Source organism: Phascolarctos cinereus, unplaced genomic scaffold (genome assembly GCF_003287225.1).
Source record: "Phascolarctos cinereus isolate Bilbo 61053 unplaced genomic scaffold, phaCin_HiC Scaffold_4;HRSCAF=312, whole genome shotgun sequence".
In the NCBI taxonomy this organism is placed as follows: Eukaryota; Metazoa; Chordata; class Mammalia; order Diprotodontia; family Phascolarctidae; genus Phascolarctos; species Phascolarctos cinereus.
Genome location: NW_027555847.1, coordinates 295,308,880 through 295,328,344, shown reverse-complemented (window position 1 = coordinate 295,328,344; position 19,465 = coordinate 295,308,880). Strand labels below are relative to the sequence as shown.

The window sequence follows — 19,465 nt, the reverse complement described above, 5'->3', positions numbered from 1 at the left end:
ATGCAGGGCATGGCATTCATCTCCACCAATAAGAAGAGAGTCCTACACCAATGGGCTTTGGAACAGGGGTTACACACCCTAAAAATTTGTTAGAAATTGAATCTCCATTAAAGTCCTGTTGGTGCTTCATCATGGAGGGAAGTTAATGTTGGGTTGGGTTGGGCATAGCTATGCCAGGGGAGCAAAAACTCTGATAAGTCCTACCAAGCTGAATGCCTTCAGCTATGGGCCTTGTGTATCATCGAAGGACCAGCTGAGTCTCTCCTCACTTCTCACCTAGATTATTGTAATAGCTCCTTAGTCACTCTGTCTCAAGACTCTCCCCCCTCCAATCCATCCTTCATAGAACTGCTCAAGTGATTTGTCTAAAGGGTAGGATAGGCCCATGTCACTCTACTATTCAGTAAATTCCAATAGCTCCCTGTTATCTCTAAGATCAGATATAAATTCCTCTGTTTTACATTTAAAGCTCTCCACTACATGGTTCCTTCTTACCTTTCCAGCCTTAATATGCATTACTCTTCTTCATTCACTTTATAGTCCAGCCACTCTCACCTTTTTATTGCTCTTCACGTATGGCATTCCATTTCCCGTCTCTATGGTATTGTATTGTCTGTCCCTATGCCTGGAATGTTCTCTCTCTCCCTCCCTCCCTCCCTCCCCTCTCCCTCTCTTTCCATCTCTCTCTCTCTCTCCTTCCCCCGTCTGTCTGACTGTCTGTCTCCTCCTCTCTCTTCTCCTCCCATCTCTCTCTCTCTCTCTCTCTCTCTCTCTCTCTCTCTCTCTCTCTCTCTCTCTATCTCTCTCTCTCTCTCTCTCTCTCTCTCTCTTTCTCCTTCCAGCCCTTAAATTTCTTAGCTTCCTTCAAAGCTCAGCTCAGGTGCCACCTTCTACATGAAGCCTCTCCTTAATACTTCAACTATTAGTGCCCTCCCTCTAAAATTATCTCTATTTTTGCATATATTTTGTATTGACCTATGTCTACCTTGTCTGATATCTGCCCCAAATCTTGTATCCCCTCCCTATGATATATGTTCTTTAAGAACAGAGACTGTTTCACTCCTTTGTATCCTCACCTAGAAACAGTTCCTGAAACACAGTAGGTGCTTAATAAATACTTGTTCATTGAGTGAGAAACTCCTCACCAGAACATAAGCTACTAGTGATGGATTCAATTTTTTGTGGGGGGGCCTTTTGTGGGGGTATTTTTGTCCACATAAAACCACTAAGACTGTCTTTTAAGGTGTGGAAGGGTTGGGAGCCTTGCTGATAGATTTCCCATAATAACAAAATAAGGATCTTTTGAAGTAATCGGGAATCCAAAAACAGTACGTTATTCCTTACTAAACCAGAGGACAGTGTACTCAAGGTCCTTTAGTGCCCATTAGTGTCCATGGACAAGCTAGCAACCTTTCCAATAGCTTTCTTTCTCCTCCCTTTCTGGGATCTGAGTTCTCCAGACCAATAACCCAGGTTCAAGCTGTCACTTGTAGCAGTAGCAGCAGTAATTGGTACAGGGATAATATCCGCTACAGCAACAAAGAGGTTAGAGACTGCACCAAACCAGCAGAAGTGCAGCTCGGAGAGCATTTGAAATATTCTCTCAGCTTAGATTCTTAAAATCTAGCCACTGCTCAGATTCTTATAATCTAGCCAATAGCTTGCTAATGTTCAGAGTCCTTAAGAGTCTGTCCCATATGACAGATGTTCTAATAAACCATGTCTTTGTCTGAAAAAAGAAAAAAGAAAAGAAAAGAAAAGAAAATAGAAAAAAAAGAAAAGAAAAGAAATATTCTCTCAAAGGGCACCCATAGCCCCAATTTTAATTATTGACAAGCATTCTAACTGATCTTAAGATGACTTTTTATTTAAATTTTACAATCATGGAAAGAGCCCTCAACTAAGAATCAAGGGATCTGAATTGTCATCCCAGTTCTGCTAATAACTAGCTAAATGACTTCTAGACCTTGTTTCCTCATCTGTAAAATGAAGAGATTGGATTAGGTGACCTCTAAGTCCCCTTCCAATCCAACATCTGATTCAACAACCTCTCAGAGCCTCAATTTCCTCATCTATAAAAATGAGAATGGTAGGCTAGATTGTTTTTTAACATTCCTTACCAAAATCCATACTCTGTGATTAGGGGTAGTGTGGTATACTGTCAAAAGCCTTGTAGGCTTGGAATTAGAAGACCTGGGTTCAAGTACCACCCCATATAATTGATTATGATGACAATAATAGCTAGTATTTACATAGTGACATAATGTTTGCAAAGCATTTTACAAATACCATCTATTTTATACTCACGATGACCCTGGGAGGTACAGACTATTATTGTCCCTGTTTTGTAGATGAAGAAACTGAAACTGTGAACACTTAAGTAACTTGCCCAAGGTCACACATTTATTAAGTGTCTGAGGAAGGATTTGAATTCAGGTCATTCTGACTTCAACATCAGTGCTCTATCTGTCGAGCCAGCTGCAGGACCCTGAGAAAGTTACTTGCTTTGTTGGGTTTTTTTTTTCACTTGTAAAGCAAGGATAAAAATATTTGTTTTACCTATTTCATAGCATTTTCTAGATCTTAAAGCACTATGTAAATGTGAGTTCTGAGATGATAATGATAATATGATAATCATTGATTTATAATCTCAGTCCTGCTATATTAGAAGAAAGTTAAAATTTAAAAACTGTCATGCTTTTTAGGACACAGAGAAATGTATGACATGACTGCACTGCAGGCTTGTACTTTTTAAAATGTGAACCAAAAGGGTGACTTGATCAAAATGCCCAAGTTTGAGAACAACAAAAATAATACAGGAAAGGAGCTCATAAATTTCTGCACAAGGGGAAAATTGTTATTGTTGTTGTTGTGTTGTATAATACATTTAATAATAACATAACACTTCAAGATTTACAGAACACTCTACATGCATTATTTTATTAGTAAGATAGAAAAGAAATCTATTTACCAATTTGTCTCATGTAGATATGTGTTCATGCTCCCAAGAAATCTTATAAAGGGAAGATAATGGCAAATGACTTCCATTCTTCAGGTAATAAATATGATTCTTGAGCTTTTCTGAAGAAAATGGATGGGAGCAAACTAGCAAAGGTCCATGAAATGGGAAATCTCCACATAATTCCACTTATACAATTCTATGAAAAACAGAATAGAAGTATTTCATTGTTCTACAAGTAAAAAACAAAAACAAAAAAACCAAGCAAGTGTGTAAACGTCATATAGGAATATTGTCTGCTTCCCATCCCATCTGACTTCCTACCATTGCAGAATGAAGGCTATTAACCAAACTTCAAGTGATGGTTTCTACCATGGTCTTCTCCAATTTTTCTTCATAAAATGTTTTTTCTAATCAAACTCATTTCAGCCTGTGGTTGTGTAATTGCATTAGAGCTATCTTTAAAGAGTATAATTTGTCACCAGATCCCAATCATTGGATCTTCCATTTAATTGTTGTAGTGATGGAAGGGATCTTAAAAGACATCACATCCAACTCCTTCATTTCATAGTTTAAAAACCTAAAGCACAGAGAAGTGAAATAACTGCCCACGGTCACAACCCTAGAAAATAGTTGAGGTAGGTTAGAATCCAGATCTTCCTGACTCAAATTTGGTACCCTATCTACCATGTTGCCTTTCGAACTTTAGCTACCTTATCTTCATCTGAGCAGTACCCATCCTCAAGGATTTCCCCTGCTCTCCAACTCTTCCAATCCCAGTGATGAAAATAACCCATTATCATGGAGAACTACCTAGATATAAAGATCCTTATAGAGGATAAGCAGTTTCTTAGAGTTTCCCTGACATACAGATACAGCAAGTGAATAAGGTGAATGAATAATACTTATGGCAATTTAAAAAATAGCCCTTTAGTGTCACTAATCCCAGAAAAGCCAAATCTAACATTTACTTTTGTGTTTGGTTCTCCTGAAATACATTTTTGTCTAGGAAACCACTTTCCTCCCCCAATAACAACAAAAATCTACAGGGAAATAGGAAAATTTGAGGAAGCCCAATTCTACTTTTCTTTCTGTCATCTCACATACCAGCTCCTAACACTCAAGAGAAGTATGATATATGAGTAAGTGGGCTCATTAGTTGCAATATCTCATTAGACCTTTTAAACCAAAGACCCTACCTCTGAAGGTTATGGGGCAGCAGAGATATATAGCCTCCTACTATATCTGCAACAGCTCCAAGTTAACTGTCAGTATTTTTTTAATCCTCTTAGTTATCTTAATGCATTTTTTTTTTGTGGAATGTGGTTTGCCAACAATCTCCAGTTATTACTTTACATAGTAAATTCACTTTTAGGGGCTTCTGTCCCTAGAAAAGAGACATTATTCTGATTATATTTTGTGTGGGAAATGAATTTGTTTACAGGTTTGCTACAAATACATTTCTTTTTAATTCTCTTCTTTTGGGTACTTTCATAAACCGTCAAAGAATAGAGACAATTTTTGTAATAAAATCCTGCTAAACCGAGCTCTCACAGTAACAAATCCCTTGGCAGGAGGCCTGTCAATGGAGCATTTCCAGGACCTCAGTCTGAACTGCAGCCAGAGGCTCCTCCTAAGAATGGGCCCAAGACGGCTTGTCACCTTTCACCTTTGACCCTTCCCCCAGCTGCCTCATGCTTTGTGAACTTGAAATCTTGTGAGAGAATGCTGAGCCGTCCTGTTTACAAACAGCCTATTTATTCCTCAGGAACAGCTTGGCTGGACATATCCAGGTCACCTGACCCTGCGTTGTCACAGAAACCATGAGCTTCAGACTCTTCCTGTAGTTAAGCCAAAACGGCAGCATTTTTGACTGGTTGAAACTGGTGCTGAATTGTGAAGTCATTCTCACTAAGCGAACTCACTTTTGGGCTTCCGGCACACTCCACCAAAGTCAAGGTGTGAAACGCAACAACTGTCATACTTGAACCATAGGATTTGGGAGTCATGCACTGACTGGGAAAGAACAACACATACCAATTGAACCACCATTTTATAATTTCAACAGCTTCCCTGTCTTAGACCTTGCTAAGTTTACATCTATACAAACCAAATTCATGCACTTTTCTTTAGCTGTCTCCAAACTGTATGTAACCTTTGTTTTAGTCTGATTTTTAAGTGTCAGCCACTTACCTGATGAAATTCCTTGCTTTATCCCTTTTTCTCCAACCTTTGTGACCCACCATCTCCAGGGCTGTTGGCTTGTTCATTATTGGTGATATTTTGCAGGAAAGAGTCATCTGAAATCATTATACATGACTTTAAGAAAAAAAAATAGATGGAAGCTCGAATGTAGAAGACAGGTAAATTAGGAGTTAGTCATTCATATAACAAAAGGTTTTGCAAGTTTATAAATAAGAACATATCTGAGAGTTTCTTTTGTAAGGCTTCAATACATTAAACCAGGATTTGATTACAAAATTCTAAGTACAAACCAACTTTCTGAATATTTGTTGTGTAAAGCAAAGGATGGCTTTAGTGAGCTTTCTTGGGTTAGGAAAAATCCATCATGGTGTCTCATTTCCTGTTGTTCAATGAATAAAAAATGAAGTTGTTGTTGTTTTTCATGTGTTCATGGTACCTTCAAATTGAAATTCACAAATGTTAGCTGAGGAATCTTAAATTTGAGAAAAATATTTCCTTTTTTTGAACCAAGAAGATAATTTGTCAAATGTAAAAGTAAAATATGTGTTATTTGATAAAAACATATGTTTGTGGTATAAATTGAGTGTTTTTCTTATCTTGCTCAGATCTTATCTATTATGACAGGGAAATATTAGACTTTATTCAATAGGCAAGAGGGAGCCATTGAGGGCTGTAGGCAAAGAGACTTTGTCAGAACTGTGATCTTAAAAACTGGTCTGCATTAGAAGGGTGAAATGACTAGAAGTGGGATGATCAGTCAGGAAACTATTGTAATAGGTGGGAAAAAAGAAGGACCTGAACCAGTATAGGAATGAAGAATGGGTATAGAGAGGACAATTAAGGGGGACTTCATGAATAACTGGATAAGGGAGGAGAATTCACAAATGAATTTCAAATCTGGCTAAAACCATTGACAGATACAAGAAAGTCAAGGGGCTTGAGGATGAAGATGATGATTTCAATTTTGGATATGTTGAGTTTAAGGTTTTGGCAGGACCTCCAAGTGAAAATGTCCAGAATAGGGTTGGAAATATAGATGTGGAGTTCAGGGAGAAGTTAGGGCTAGAAATTTAGATTTGGAAGCTATACATACAGAGATGGAGCTGTGGGAATAAAGGGGTCCTGCAAAGCAGAGAGTACAGAAACAAAAAGACTAAGAACAAAACCCTCCAAAAAGGCCACATTTGTAGGAGGAAAAGTGAAAAAAAGGGATTGTGGAAAAGACAGAGAAGAAGGAGCAAGAGAGAGGGGAGAAGGACCCAGAGAATGCAAGATCACAGAAATAAGGGAAAAAAGAATCTTTCAAGAAGAAAGGAGTGGGAGTTAATAATGCTAAATGCAAGAAGAGATCTAGGGGATGATTACTATGAAAGATTGTGAGATTTATCAACTACCAAGATATTGGATGACCTCATAGATGCAGTTATTGGAAACCCACATCCAAATCCTTTGTGTGTATATACAGAATTAATTCCCAAATGTTGCTACCTGTTCATAAAAGCACAAATAAAAGCAAAATTGGAAATTGTCAGTATTTGACTTACTCAATGAGTAAATGAAATAATGTAGGTAAAGTGCTTTGTAACTTACAAAGATATATATCGCACAAAAATAAACTTATATATGTGTGTATGTGTCACCATTTTTTAGTCATGTCTGACTCTTCATGACCCCTTGTGGGGTTTTCTTGGAAAAGATACTGAAGTGGTCCACCATTTCCTTCTCCAGCTCATTTTTTAAGATGAGGAAACTGAGGCGAACAAAGTTAAGTGACTTGTTCACAGTCACACAGCTAGTAAGTGTCTGAGGCTGGATTTGAACTCAGATTTTCCTGATTCCAGGCCTGGTGCTTTATCCACTGCACCAACCAGCTGCCCTTGTATGTATATATGTATATGTATATATTATTGTTATTACTTAGAGGGCCACCTCTGTAAAAGAATTATGAAACCTGCTGTATTCTTCAGAATCTGACCCTACTTGGAATCCTTCCAATGAAAAATACATATACAGCATGTCCCAAAAATCTTTGTGACATTTTAAGCTTTAATTAGTTTGAAACCATACTAAGACTTTTGAAACACCCTAAAGATCATGCCCTATAGATTTCAGTGTTTTGAACTACATGCAATTACAAGATTTCTTCCCAAAGTTCTTTTGATTGCCTACATCATCCTATTTCTGACTGCCAATGTCTCTTTCCTGTGATGAATTCCTAAAACTGAAAATCCCTTTGAAGTTATTGAACTGATAATACAAATTATATAAAGAGATCATCTCACCATTAAGTCTGACTCTGACTCAAGAAAGAGTTGTGATTTGAATAGATTTGCACCCCAAACCTAAGACAAAAGTCCAGCCCAGAAATAATTAGGATTTTTTTCTCTTAAAAGAAGATTGTAGAAAAAGAAGGAGGGGGAAAGCACAAATAGTTACAATTGGGAAGGAATACAACAAAATAATGTATCGCAACCACTTATTTGAGATGAAAGCAAATGGTCATGGGAACACTACCACGGGCAAACCCCTGTTCTAGGGTGGCTGCTAACATGGAGTAAATCACCAGGAAATGACAAGATGATGCTGAGATGCCTGTTCGGAAGAGAAGGTAAGCTGATTGGCACATTAGTAGTCTGGAGAAATTGTTTTAAAATAGTTCCTATAAAAATACGATGTTATTAGTGGTTCTGTAAGAGAGAGAGAGAGAGAGAGAAAGAGAGAGACAGAGAGAGACAGAGAAACATTAAGCCTATAAATACAGGCTTACTATGTGTCAAGCACTGTGCTAAATGCTAGGAAAGCAAATGCAAGCAAAAAGAATGAAAAAAGTCTCTTTTAAAGGAATCTGCGTTTAGAATGTGAAATACTCTATAAAAGAGAAAATGTGAGATCAGATTTGTGGAAATGATCGGTCGTGGAGTCTCCGGAAGTTCAAGAATATGAACAACTTACTGGGGTTTGTACGGTAATTCACATAAGTTATAACACAGGGGTTGTTGTAGGGCTCAAAGAAGATAATATACCTAAAGTGCTTTGCAAAAGTTAAAGTGTTGTATAAATGCCAGCTATTGTCATTATTGTTGTTATCAATTTAACATAAATAATTTAAATGCCATGAAATGAACTAACTATGGAAATATACATTAGCTTATTTTTATCTTGGAGAGAAATGAAACATCCATTCATATCATCCACAAACTTGCCATTAGTTTCCACAATGATCATATTCAGAAGAAATTTATTCATCGTTCAAATGGTAATTATATGTATGAAGTGCTAATAGTCTGCTGCTAACTAGCCCTGAAACTTTAGACAAATCCAAGCCTTCCTGGATCTCAGTTTTCCCAATCTGTCAAATTAAGGATTCTAAGATTTCTTATTCTAAAATTCCATAGTTCTACTTCACATGATTTCCAAGAGAATATTTCAGGAGAATATCTTGAAATATCTTTGTTACTGACAAAGATTCCTTATTTAAAATCTAAAGTAGCCCAAGAAACAATAATTAAATCATTGATGTGTGGTCTAATCCAGTGATGTCAAAGTCAAATAGAAATGAGGACCACCAATCCATACACAAGGATCCTCGATGGCCACGTTCAAATGTAACTATATCTACATTTTGTTGTATTCTTATTTATTTTGTCAAACATTTCCCAGTACCATTTTTATCTGGAGGGGATGACATTGTTGCTAGACACAGGCAGCCAGGGCAGCGTGTCTGAACCTTGTGGTCTAATCTAGTGACCCCACTGCCATCATTGTTCCGTTTATAAATCGTCACATGAAAACTTCATGGTATTTTTTTAGTGTATTTTTGATGCTGAATTCAAAATGCAAACAGAATGTCTCTATCACTCTATCACTATAACTAAGTGACATGTAACTTTTCTTTTAAAACTATTCAGTATGAGTTGGCAATAAAGTGTGGTTTGACTGAGGACAGGCTAGGGGGAGATATAGTGAGAAGTCATTAGGTGGCTTATTCTTTGCATGTGGTGTGAAGTCCCAGTTTAAGTGTTATGTGACAGGGCAGGCTAAGACATGTTCATGAGTGTTCAATCATGTAGTAAAACTCTCAATATGTAACAGCTGTTCTGTCAATTGTGTGTAGGGTGTCATTTTGGTGAACATCGTTATTGTTTCTAATCCTGTTTTCTCAAGTGCCTCGTATTCTGTATATGTTGGCATTTGTTACTTAAATTCTCAATATGACTTATAAGTGTGTCAATCATTCAAAGTAGTTATTGTTAGGTATGCAGGAAGATAACTTTAAAATCTCAGAGACAAAACTTTACTAATTGAGAAATCATGTGAATGCATTTTGGTTGCAAGCTAGATGATGAGGATAAGGCTTGGATCCCTCACTAATGGTGTATCACTGTGTTTCACTACTGAATGGCAGGATACAGAGATCTTGTCACATGATTTGGAGAAAACAAAAAGCCCATTTCACAGATTGCTACTTTTGACTAATAAAAAAATCAAGAATATTCCCTCCAATTCTAAACATATGATACCAAAACCACCAGAAATGTAGAATTGAATGAAGTTGAGCCTGACGATTCAGATTCTACCAATGATGCTCAATGACAAGGTAAGAGAAGAGCAAGGTGGCAGTCTCCCATTTGAAGTAAACATTCTGTCTCTAGGTCTTCATTTAACAACTCAAGTAGACCTAAATGAACTTGTTTGTGATTTTATCCAAAAATTAAGCTAAACATTTTGCTTCTAAAAGGATGGAATATCCTGCAAGAGGGCAACAAAATATGTCCAAAACATAAATTTCTTTTGAGACACATTTCCTATGAAAAGTACTCTTGGCATTTCCATGGGGATCTCAAAATGTTCCCTCTACTACCAGGATTACAACATAGGGATAAGGAATATGATTTCTTTAGTAGTGGGGGCTCCCAGAGAGGAACTTTCTCAACAAATGCAGGTCAGCATTTTCTGCACCTTTTCTGAAATTTATAATCTTAGAGAATTGCTCAAAGCGCTGAAGGGTTAAGCAACTTGTCCAGGGCCACATAGCCAGGACGTATCAGAGACAGAATTTGAACTCAGGCTTTCCTTATACTGAGATTGGCTCTATATCAATTCCATCATTCTGCCTCTTAACATTGCTTGGATGTACCAAATATTGATGTTTTACTTGTGAATGGTACAAGAGAAGCAGGAAAAAAAATGACCACATTAAATAATACTGGCCTCAGAGGGAAAAAATTATTCTGGGAAGAAAAACATGCCAATCATTCATTAGTCCTGAAATTTTTTTCTTACCACCACTGAGCATTCAACTTGATCTATTGAAATATTTTGTCAGGATGAAGAATCAAAATGATGATGATTTCTTTACCTGAAAAATATATTTCCAAGAATCAGTGAGGCTAAAGTCAAAGAGGAATTATAAAGAAAGTGATAAAAGATAAACATTTTGAGGAAGAGTTTAATTAAGTTGACAGAACTATATAGATATCATTTTTTAAAGTGACCAAAAACTTTTGGGAGGGGGACTATAATGCAGAAATTTATCAAGAAATTACTCAAGATCTTCATAAAACCTATAAGATTATGGTCTGTAATTGGTCATTCAAGATCCATTTCTTAGATTCATAGTTGCACTTCTTCCTAGAAAACCTATGTCCAATCAGTAATGAGAACAGGGAATACTTCCATCAAGATATCAATGCAGTGGAAAATGTATGGATGATTTATTGGAGTGAGGAAAGACAAGGCAGGGAGGTCAATTAGAAAGCAATAGTCTGGGAGAATGTTGATAGTTGGTAGCACAGCAGATGGAAAGAAAGGGGAAGAGTGAAAGATGTAGAGAGAGGTAGAAACTTTGGAGGTGGAAATGACAGGCTTTGATAATTGGTTGGCTACATGGGGTGAATAACAGTGACTTTGTGAACAACACTGAAGTTGTGAACCTGGGAGATTGAAAAGGTAGTGGTGCCCTCAACAGAAACAAGAAAGTTTGGAAATGTATGTGTTTAGGGAGAAAGATAATGATTTCTAATTTGGGACAGCTTTCGCTTGGGACACCAGTAAGACGTTCAGTTCAGTAAGTCCAACAGGCAGGACCAGAGTTCAGGGCTGGATATAAATTGATGATGATCTTTTCCCCTACATCATTCCCTCTTCCAAACTTCCCCATCTCTGTTGAAGGTGCTACTATCCTAGTGTCCCAGATCTGTAACCTAGGCATTATCCTCAACTTCTCACTCCATCTTTCTGCACTCCCTCCTTACCTACCAGTCATAGAGTCCATCTCTTCCTTTAAGATACAGCTGAGGCCCAATCTTCTGCATTAAACATTGCCCAAACACCCACAACTGTTAGTTCCCTCCCTCTGAAACTTCCTTATATTCATCTGCTATACTAAATCTGAATCTCTGGGGTACAGTCTATGAATGGTTTGTATACCCCCTTCTCTTATTTCCTCCCACTGTGGTTGCTCAGGAGCCTGAGACCTCAGCTACACGCACTGAGCTCACAAGAGGCCAAGGGCCAGGGTCAAGTGTCCCTCTCCAGAGCTTAGCTACTCAAACTATCCTATGCCACGAGGTTCTAGACCCCCTTTATTCTTTTAAATGAATACAATCACAAGCACTGCCAGAGCCTTCCAAACTTCCCACTTGGGGTAAAGTCCCAGTTGCCCTAACCTGGTTTGATCTCTGATTCATATTGAGCATTTCCCCCTATCTTTTTCAGAAGAACTATTGTCTAGCCACACCTACCCAGCCTGTATTTTTTTGTGCAGTTGACATTTTTAACGCAAGTTCAGGATTTTATGTTTATATTTGTTCAATTTCACCTTATTAGATTTGGACTCAACTTTCTAGCCTGTAAGATAAATGGGAAGGGAAAAAAAGGAGGGGGCAGAAAAGGAATGGGGAGAAAGATTGAGTTATCGCTTCTTCCCTCATTACATCTACCCAGAAAAGATAGAACAAAATCTTCAGGATATGTCTAAATGTGGCAAATATCTCATAGAAACAAATTATATCAGAGTGTCAAGATGCCCAACAGATGACTTTTGATAGTGAGAAGCTCCTACTCACAGGTGCTGTCTTTCCACGTTAGGATAAAAGAAGTTAGGGAACTCACTCTTTGGTAATTTTTGCACCAGCCCCTCTCTCTTTCTCTTAACTTCTCCCACCCCCTTAATGACATTATTACTCCAGAATCAATTCAATTCTTCTTAAGCATCTACTATTTTCAAGGCACTATGCTAGGAGCTTGGGATACAAAGAGAAAAATGAAACAATACCTCCCCTTGAGGGGCTTAGATTCTACAGGGGAAAACATGATGTATGTACAGTACAGTGAAATAAAAGTATTTTGTAGAGGTAGAGAACATTAAAAACTAAGGAAAGGGATATGTACAAAAACAGTCACAGCAAAATTCTTTGTTATACAAAAAAACAGGAGAAGAAAAGGGAGCTAGAGATAGTGATGCCAAAAAAGAAAAGAAAGAAAAGGGCATCTTTGAAGTTTTTCAAAATATACAGAAGAGAGCAGAAGGAAAAGCAAAGGGAGATACAGATCAATGGAATGGCTTTGGAACTAATGTATTATTTGTATACTTTTTTCTTAAAACAGCTATATGTAAGAGAATTGTGGTTACATATAGAGTCTTCTTTTTCTATTCTTTATATCTGAAAATGTTCATTTTGTTGATGTTTTTCAAATTCAAAATAATAATTTTTTAATAAAATTAAAATTCTTATCATTTGGAGCATGGCTGAACAAGTTGTGGTATATGATGGTGCTGGAATATGATTGTGCTATAAGAAATGACAAGGAGGATGGTTTCAGAAAAGCCTGAGAAGATTTATATGGACTGATGCAAAGTAAAGTGAACAGAACCGGGAGAACATTGTACACAGTAATGGCAATATTGTACAATGATCAACTGTGTTAGACTTAGCTGTTCTGATTAATACAATGATCCAAGACAATTCTGAAGGATTTATGATGAAAAACACTATCCATCTCCACAAGTAGAGAATTGATAAAGTTGAAGTGCAGATTGAAGCACAATTTTTTTCACTTTATTTTTCTGTGGGGTTTTTTGCAACATGGCTATAGGGAAATATGTTTTGCATGATTTCACATATATGACTGATATCACATTTCTTGCCTTCTCAATAGATGGGGGACAGGCAGGAAGAAGAGAATTCAGAGCTCAAAATTTTTTAATTGGATATTAAAAATATAGTAATTTTTTTAAAAAGAAAATGGCAAATTTTTTGAAAACTGAAGATGTGGGATCATCAGGGAGCTTCATGGAGGGGAATAGTACCTGAAATTAATCCTGATTAATCCTGAGGAAGATAAGGATACTGAAAAGTAGATGTGAGGAGAGAGACCATTCCATGTATAGAGGAAAGTCCAGAGGCAAGAGCTGGATTGTCAAGTTGAGAGAATAGCTAATGGTCTAGTTCACAAGATCTTAGAGTACATAAAGAAGACTACTGTGACATTAAGCTACAAAGGTAGATGTGAAGAGCTTTAAGTTACTTTGTGATTCTGACCATTCATTTTCTCACTGGCAATATCTCTCCTTCTTGTGTGGGCACTGTTCCTATTCTAGTGTTTTATGTCATCAAGTAATCTGAGTTATTAAATAGCTTTCCTTCTCACCTTCCAGATACAGTATTATTTTCATAGTTGTCAATGGTCAAGAAGCTCAAGGAGACAATTGAGCTGACCAACAGATATCAGGAGTACATGGAGTCCTTGAGCAAAAGCAGGAGACCCTAAGTAGCTGTTCAGTTGTTTTTTCAGTCATGTTCTGACTTTTTGTGACCCCTTTTGGGGGTTTTCTTGGCAAAGATACTGGAGTGGTTTGCCATTTCCTTCTCCAGTTCATTTTACAGATGAGGAAACTGAGGCAAACAGGGTTACTTGCCCAGGGTCACACCGCTAGTAAATGTCTGAGGCCAGATTTGAACTCAGAAAAATGAGTCTACCTGACTTCAGTCCCCTATTCACTGTACCACCTAGCTGCTGACCCTAAACAGACTAGATCTGGAACTAGAGTGAACTTCTGAAGCGATCTAGTTCAACTCCCTCATTTGCAAATGAGGAAACTGAGGTCCAGGGAAGCCCAGTGATTGCCTCAGATCATAAAGGTAAGTATCAGAGCCCAAATCTCTGACTCCAGAAATAATGCTTCATCCACTGCATGGCCCTGCCTCCTTATCATTGGCAGAATATCAGTGGTCTGCCCCTAGGAAGTGGTAGGCCAGGGAATGACCTCAAGGGAGGAAGTAGGACAAATGGGCAGAAGGGTCATATCGATGGAGCCAATGGAAGTAGTGTGTTCCTATGTTAGATGTAGCTTCACACGTTGGGGCTGTGGGTACCTCCGCAACAATTAATTAAAAGATAATTCCTCAAGCTTATTTTCAGGGAAGTCTGTAGTCAAGAGAAAGAAAATGATAGTAAAGTGAATTGTTTCATTGAAGAAGAATATGGTAAAGACCATATTTTTGGAATGTTATTACAATTAATGCAATTATCCTGTTTTGTTGCTGTTCAAGGTTCCCATAATAAAGGGTAATTAGGCCATTTGCCTGGTACACTGAAAAACAATATGTACTCTTTGCCCTGATCCAAGAGGACAATAGTGACCTACTGGCCCTAGAAATTTAGTTTTGTGGCCTGATCTTAGGGAAATGTAACCATTCTGCTCTAGTACTTCAATCTTGGGGCAGCTAGGTGGCACAATGGACAGAATTCTGGATTCGCAGTCAGGGAGACTCATCTTCCTAAGTTCAAATCTAGCCTCAAATACTTACTAGCTGTCTGACCCTGGGCAAGTCACTTTAACCCTGTTTGCCTCAGTTTCCTCATTTATAAAAATAAACTGGAGAAGGAAATAGCAAACCACTTCAGTATCTTTGCTAAGAAAACCCCAAATGGGGTCACAAAGGGTCAGACATTCTGACATGACTAAACTAAAAAAAAAAATGTTCAATTTTGCCTGTCCCAATAGGCATTTGTTAGTTTACACACAGGCACAACATGACTGTGTTTATGTATAATATGCCTCATCATGACATAGGGAAAAGATGGCTCCCACAGTTTCTACCAAGCTGCAAAGGCTTCAGGTATTAGCTCATGATAGGCTGGCATCATTGTCAGAGCTGAAGAGGGAGGGAAGATGCAACATATACATTGATAAGTAAGTAAAAAGCATATACAAAGTAAATCTGGGAGGAAGAGAGAGCATTAACATTAACAACTGTGAGCAAGGAAGATGAATGGCCTTAAACCATTACATCTGAACATAACTCAATATTGCAAGTCAGAGAGGAGACATGACATTAAGAGATTCAAAGCCAACTTTGGAATCAGTAAGACTGGGGTTTAGTTCATATATCTAACACATGCTCATAGGATCAAAAATCTAGAGCTTTACTTTGAAGGGCACAGAGCCTAATTTTACAGATGTGGAAAATGAGGCATAGAGATGTTGAGGGACTTACCCAGAATCACCCAGCTAGGGAGTGCCTGAGGGGAGATTTGAACCTGGGTCTTCCTGACTTCAAGTACAGTAACCTATCCACTACACTACATTGTAAATGAATGGTCATGTCAAAGTCACTTAACCTCTTAGTGTGCTAGGCAACTCCCTAAGAATAAACACTGCAGGATGAATTACCAGCCCACATCAGTGGAGGGAGGTTCTACAATAGAATCTCTCCACTCTAGTAATGGAGGTCTAGATCCCCCCCAAAAAAAATTTAATATATAATGCTACTGCATTTTATTTCATCACCTTCATTCAAATTCAAATGAAATTTCTCATGTTCTACTTGGAGTTCAAACAATGAATGACTGATTCTTACCAGAATTTCTCTTTTTCACCATTCATTACCCTTTAACCATACTGTGAATAAGATAGTCCTTCCCCAGAATTAAATAAAACAAAATCTCATCATATCCCCTCACCACTCCCAGAAAACAGGTAAAGGAATGGGGACACTCTAGGTCCTCAAGTGCTGTCCTTTGACTGAATCCAAACTTCACAGAACAAATCCCCTTAATAAAACAATTTGTTCTGTAAAACTTGGACTCAGCAAAAAGGCCACACCCAAGGTCCTAGAGAGCCACATATGGCCTTGAGGCCACAGGTTCTCCACCCCTGGACTAGGCAATGTATGTTGTGTGCTGTCAGCAGTAGGGCAATCTAGTGTAGGGATATATTATTAGCTTATTTTGTATGTTAAGCAAGAGAGCTGAGGCTATGTGATTTCTCCAATTGCCCAACTTTTACACTGTGTTTACACAGGCAGGATGAACTAAACACTTGAGGGGATAATCCAGATAATTCTTGCAAAAAGAACTGAGGAAGTGAGATTTAACCTAAATTGACTTGTTTATCTATGTTATAGATATTTTGTTAATCTATTTGTTTATCTATGATAATTGAACTCACCAGATTGCTTGGTTCTCTACTGCATCTTGCCAGTGTAGACACTGCCCCTGTGGTTTTCATTAGAAAAATGAACCTAGAAGGGCACACATAAATACATACATAAGCACTAAATTAAGAAATTAACACTTATGTACATGAGATTTGTTGAACGACGTTTCAGAAATGCAAAGCTGTCCTGTTTATTAGGAACTAGAAGGAGGATTAAGTCAGCAGTATAGATTACACATCCCTTTCAGCAGATTTAATTTATACTACATATCTGCAACACACTTATCTAGAAAGACAAATACCAGGAAACTCTTTCTTAGTCCTTTCCTCATAAATTTCATGCTACCCCCTTTTCTCAACTGTCTTTCCAATATACATTTTTGCATAGAAGATACCAAGCCATTCATTCTCTCTCCCAAAATATTCCTGAATATGTACAGCACACAATAGAGTGAAGATTTTTCCACTATTCACTTAGTCCAATTAATATAAATGGCAACCACAGTACAGTTTTTGTCCTGAAGTATGCGGCCTTTAAATTTGCCTCCATTTTTCTTCTCCATCATATCCAAATCCCATGACTAGTTCTTTTCACAGGACCACAGAAAAATGCTGTTGTTGTTGACTCATTTCAATTGTGTTCAAGTCTTTGTGACCCTGTTGGGATTTTCCTGGCAAAGATACTGAAGTGGTTTCCAGTTTCTTTCTCCAGTTCATTTTACAGAAAAGGAAACTGAGGTAAACAGAGTTAAGCGACTTGCCTAGGGTCACACAGCTAGTAGGTGTCTGAGGCCAGATTTGAACACAGGAAGATGTCTTCCTGACTCCAGGCCTAACACTCTATCCACTGTGTCACCTAGCTATCCCTGGAAAATGTACAGAAAAAAAAAAAACAACTGTGCACAGGCCACTCCTAAGATGCTGGCTTCAAAGCATTAAAGACACACACACACACACACACACACACACACACACATATATATATATATATATATATATATATATATATATATCACTTTAAGTTTTGTTTTATAAATGTTACCTAATTTTATCTTCACAACAACCCTGAAAGATAGATGCTATTATATTTGGTGGATGACGAATCTTAGGCAGACAGAAGTTACTTGACTTGCATAGAGTCATGTAACTAGTAAGCATCTAAAGCTGGATTTGTACTGGGGATACAAAGATGAAAATTAAGCAGTCCCTGCCTTCACCTTATTTAGTATGCCCAACAAGACTCTAAGTGATGCCTCCAACTCACTTTTGACTTTGCCCAACTTTTAATCTGTGTCTACACAGGCAGAATAAAATAGACCCCTAAGGCGATTATCCAGCTAATTCTTGCAAAAAAAAAACTGAGGAAAAGGAGATTTGACCTGAATTGCACAAACTGTATACATATATTTTTAAATACACATATTTTATGCACATATATTTTTATGTCATGAGAAAAATTATTCATAGAATTTGGAAGGAGAAGAAAATGGAGAGAGATTTTAAAGTGTGCATACAAAAAAAATTGTTTGGCTATTTATGTTAATCAGAATATACCAAATGTAGCTAACTATTCATTCTTACTCATATTTCATGGTGTGACTTTTATTGCCATTTGCTATAGTTGTCTCTTTTTTATCTGAACTAAACAAATTGTATATGTATATATATATGCATATATATATTTACTAAAGATACAGAAGTGATCAATTCATATATGAATGTATATACACTATATACACATAGATGTGCACAAATATATCTATTCTGAGTGTACAATAATCATGTGATTTCAAGACACACCAAATGGCCAGCCTACAAATAGTATTAGGAGGCCCACTTTGAGGTCTATGGTCATTTCAGAGAACTAAAGTTACAAAAACTTTAAAGTAATATCTTTACTTACAAATTTATTTATCCTTTAGCCACTCCTCAAATCAAGTTCCTAATTCCCTAATTCCAATTATACCAGGGCAGCTTATATTGTTATAAACATCTTTGGGGGATTAAACCTTTAATCACAATTTTTAAATGAATGTAATAGTTGATAATATATATTCATTGCCTAATCAGGAATAAAAATTATAATCCCATAAAAGCTGTTTAATAACAATTTGAACTACTGAGCACATAATTAAGGGTGTTAGGGGATTAGAAATGAGATTTCAAGGTGGCCACAGGGTAAATTCAAGGACTTTAGATACTTTTTTAAAGGGGGGGGCAGGGCGAGAGGAAGAGACAATGCTGGAACAAAGTATCAAGGCTTCTAGAAGGTGCCTATATTTGTGTTTGTATAATTATGCCTAGTGTATAGGCAGTTATAATTAAATTACCAGTGTGGCTTGTGCTTAGTAGAATCTTTTGTTTAAATATACCTCCTTTTTCAGATCATGAAACTCATTAATAAACAATTTAAGGTCTATTTATGAATATATTTTGATTTATAGAAGCAAACCAAAGACCTAAGTAAAACTGCTCTGGGATGCTAAAATGCTAATTATTCTCCTTTCTAATATGCTATGAGAGGGAAAAAGTACAATGACCCAATTCTGTGGTCCTCACATAGGCAGCCCTCTCATTACATTGATATATTTTACCTTTAAGGGTAAAATATATGCCATATGCTTCCAAGTTGCTTTTTTAGTAGAAAGGCCCACAATAGCTCTGGCAGAGAGGAGTGGCCCTACATTTTCTGTGCATTAAGCAATCCAGTAAAGGAACCATTTTCACTAACATAGTCAGTGAATTGGGAGCCAAATTCCCAAATTTTTAATATTACAGTATTAAGCACCCATTATTTCTCTTTTGCTTGAATGGATAAGATAGAAGCAATTTCAATAGTGTGCAAAAAAAAAAATCTG

At 37.2% G+C, this 19,465-nt stretch overlaps 1 long non-coding RNA gene across 2 annotated transcripts in view; it reads right to left on the bottom strand.

The window, feature by feature from the left end:
- Window positions 1–2,719: 2,719 nt before the first annotated feature.
- LOC110223112 (uncharacterized) overlaps window positions 2,720–19,465 on the bottom strand; it is a 48,028-nt gene continuing 31,282 nt past the window's right edge. For both annotated transcript variants that reach the window (XR_002328596.2, XR_013486103.1), the window contains 4 exons: window positions 16,620–16,692; window positions 10,448–10,523; window positions 5,153–5,259; window positions 2,720–3,158 (listed from right to left, as the gene is read on the bottom strand). This is a non-coding gene — a long non-coding RNA (uncharacterized LOC110223112). The remainder of the gene's footprint in view (window positions 3,159–5,152; window positions 5,260–10,447; window positions 10,524–16,619; window positions 16,693–19,465) is intronic.